Genomic DNA, 4,233 nt, shown 5'->3' with positions numbered 1-4,233 from the left:
ATAAAATTGAAAATGAAATAAATATATTTAATGAAAATTTAATGAAAATAATATTAAAAAAAAATTATATGATTAGAATGAATGATTCATGAATATAAATACGAATCAAAAGATTCTATGGAATCAGAAAAGAGGGAAAGATCTTTCAGATTTAATCATACCACATTATATTGACAATTTAAAAAAACTGTTCATACAATGAGCATAGTATGATGGCGGTCGGGCATACTTGCCCCCATCGTCTAGTGGTTCAGGACATCTCTCTTTCAAGGAGGCAGCGGGGATTCGAATTCCCCTGGGGGTAGGTGTACTACGAAAGGAAGTTGATCATGAATTATCAATAAGCCGGGAATTGATTCTTCCTGGGTCGATGCCCGAGCGGTTAATGGGGACGGACTGTAAATTCGTTGGCAATATGTCTACGCTGGTTCAAATCCAGCTCGGCCCAATAATTGGCCGATCCACCATGAAATGATAGAACCCCATTTGTTGTTCCCCAGAAATGCCTGATCGGAATACGGAAGAATAAAAAAACTAAAATTTTCTGATATATTTTACCGCCGTTCATTTGCTCTCTTTATTTTTTCTCACAAATTCTGATCTTGCTTGCTAATGATCTAGATTCATACTAGATTCATATAAAGATCTGGAAGTATAAGGAAAAGAATAAAATAAAGAATAAATAAAAAAACTCTTTTTTTTCATGAAAGCTTTATTTGATTATTAATCAATTTATAAAAAACGAAAGGATTATTAACAATCCGTGAGGCGCTCTCACTAAAGTGCATATCCGTGTGTATATCAAATATATTACTCGCGTTTCTGTTACAATACGACTATTCTAATCTAAAATCTAAATAAAATAGAAATAAAATAGAAATAAAATAGAAAGGGTTTGAATTAAATCATAAGAATATGTATGATGTACACTTGATTTCCTTGGGATTGTAGTTCAATTGGTCAGAGCACCGCCCTGTCAAGGCGGAAGCTGCGGGTTCGAGCCCCGTCAGTCCCGACAGATCCAAATCCAATAAAAAAAATACATCAATTCATCTCTGCGTTTGCTGTGAAAAGGAGAACAAAAGAAATAGCAGAATTTCATTCACAAGAGGATACCCTCCTATTTTATTTATTTATTAGTTTCACATTTCTCATCAAATAAATATGGGAATTACCATTTATTCAACTAGTACCAATTGATAGGAGAAAGACATATGTAGATTAGTACAATGATTGGTAAAATTATATTCAGGATTCCAAGAAATACCGTACGGAGTCTGGCTTTTTCGATTATTCCCGATTCTGTGTAATAGAGTACTATATGTTTACAGGGGGCTATACAGAAATGGAATTTGTACGATACAAAAAAGATAACTTAACATAGTAACTTTGATATAATACTTTTAAGATTAAAAGTATATCCCTTTAGGGCTCCGATTTTGTGTAACCTCAATTAATAATTGAAATTATTAATGTGAATTTGAACCAATTTATCTCATTCAAATTTCACACTGAATTTTTGATATATGCATCCCAAAATTAATCCAAGGAAATGGGATATTAATAAAATAAAGCTCAAAGAAGATCCTATCTCTCTTTGTGAGGGAATGAATAATCTTTTTTAAGTTTAAGGGTCTTGCCGAAGAAAGAACAAACTTTTTAATGAATTTGATGGAATACTCGATTTTTTTATACCCGGACTCTCCTTATTTATACTACTTCTTTGTTTTCCAAGAAGATTAGATCATAAAAAGGGGGTTTAGAACTAAACTTCTTCCTTTTTACATTTCGCTTCTATTGGTTATTTTATTGGGTTTTTTATAACCAATGTAAGTAAGTGTAAAGGCGGTCATATGATATTTCATCAGATGATTCCACAAGGAGGGACGTAGGTTATAGAAAAGAAAGAATGGAAAGGAAAAGAATGATAAAGAAAGTAAAGGAATTATTTATCGGATCAGGAATCAAAATTTGAATTCGGTATGGATAAAAGATCTTCCTATGTTATACTATTTAATTCTCGACGATGAATCAATTTGATAGCTCAGATATTGTTATTCATGATATTGCTCCGATTCGATATCGTCGAGATGTAATTCATCCCATTGAATATTGAATTTACAGGCGAAAGATTTATCAGCTCTATGGGATTAAATCCGAGTTATTGCGAATTAATTAAAAATGAAACGATGAGATTATGGAAGTAAATATTCTCGCATTTATTGCTACTGCACTGTTCATTCTAGTTCCTACTGCTTTTTTACTTATAATATATGTAAAAACAGTCAGTCAAAATGATTAATTTGAATTAAACTTGACTGTTTAGTTTTTATCTTTTTATCAATGATTGAAAAGAAAAAAGAAAATGAAAAGTATTAAGATTTCGTGTCTTAAATGAAATAAGCGGACGAGAATCATCAGTATTTTATGAGATTCGATAGTATGGTAGAAAGAAATAGATGAATCTTTCTACCATACTTATTATTGTTATTGTAGTATATAAAGTCGTACTGTATAAAGATAGAGGTTTAATATAGATCAATCTGCAATATGTATCTTCATAGATATCAATTACATATATGTAATGTATTTACATAATGTACCAATTCTATTTCTTTGCTTCATCTATTTAATTTGTGTTGATTCCAATCATCAATCTGAAAAAATCGAAGGGCAATTCTTACTCTTACAATTCTAATTCCTAGAATTTCTGATTCTATTCAATATGAATCCCGATATCCATTGAAAGAATCAAATTGACGAAGGAAAAAAGAGTATAGGCCTATATTAATATTAATAAAATTAATAATGAAAAATTAATAAAAAGAAAATAAAATAATCTTTTTTTAGTATTCTGAAGAAGTAATTGATTGATCAGTTGACAGATGATCCAGTGGTTCCATTTCCATGGGAACCTCTTTGGATTTCGAAAAGGATTAGTAAAGCCCACCGATTTTTAACGTTTGAACCATGATATGAAATGAGTTCAATAAAGCAAGCATAACATAAATAAGATTTCTAAAAGAATAAAAAAAAAAAGCGGGAACGCGCAATATGTGACTTGCCCAAGGCAATATTTTATTATGTGTAGTATATTGTTGGACAACCACTATGTCTATGTTGTTTCCCATAGGAAGTCTGTATCCACTTATAACATAATTATTTTCTTTTCTATTTTAACAGTAAAAAAAAGGACTTTGCAGAACGATCTATAAAACAATTGATATGGGTTGAGTTTGAGGAATCAAACTCAATTAGTAGTACTTCTAGAGTCCACTTCTACCCCATACTACGAGTGAAAGAGAAAATGTAAAGACTACCATTAAAGCAGCCCAAGCGAGACTTACTATATCCATGTGAATTATATCCCCTATCTCTATAAATATGAAGGAATTATTCCATTAATGTTCACTAATCATTTATTATGTTCATTAATAATAGTGGAATCCCTGGCGCAGAGTCAAAAGGGAATTCTGACCCAATACCGTTGATGAAACAATCCAATAAACTCACAATTATAAATTCTAACAGGTTCCTATATGATTTATAGTAGAATCGGAAAACACTAAGCGCAAGCAAAATACGTAGATACACCCCTGGAAGTTTCAAGGGAATGTTACTAACATGTAGAAATAATAAGACCTAGTCTTTCTTTTGTTGACTTTCATTTCATTAAGTAAAAAGTATAAAAATATAGAGTCAAGATAGAGCACTATCTATCACAGACCCTATTTCTCATTTTATCTAATCCTTACGATTAGGTCTCCTGTTTGTCTCTGTGAAACAATCGGAAGATAGTCTATTACATTAAAGCCAATCAATATTAAATTGAATGCAGGAGCACAGAGAGAATTTCATGAGTCTATATACGAACAAAGTATCTTTCGGCCTTTACGTACGCAACTAATAAATTAATAATCAAATAAATTCCTCGTTCGTCTATCCAAATTAATTCAAGACCTAATTAATAAACACTACATTAATAATAGAAGAGCTGTCATATTAAGATTTAACGATTCTTTTTCATTCAATATTCACTAATATAATCTTTCCTTGAACTGAAGCCTAGACGCAAGGATTTACAGCATTTTCATTTTAGAGAACAGAACCGCCAGATGCTTATAGAATCAAGCAAGTATCAAGAGTCCCCCCCCCCGCTTACTTCTGCTGGAAAAAAATTTGTCAAGTTATCTCAGCAAAACATAATAAGGTATTCCGATTTTATTGTTGATC

This window comes from Corylus avellana, unplaced genomic scaffold, assembly GCF_965113065.1.
Source record: "Corylus avellana unplaced genomic scaffold, dhCorAvel1.hap1.2 HAP1_SCAFFOLD_326, whole genome shotgun sequence".
In the NCBI taxonomy this organism is placed as follows: Eukaryota; Viridiplantae; Streptophyta; class Magnoliopsida; order Fagales; family Betulaceae; genus Corylus; species Corylus avellana.
Note: the sequence above shows the minus strand (reverse complement) of the source record.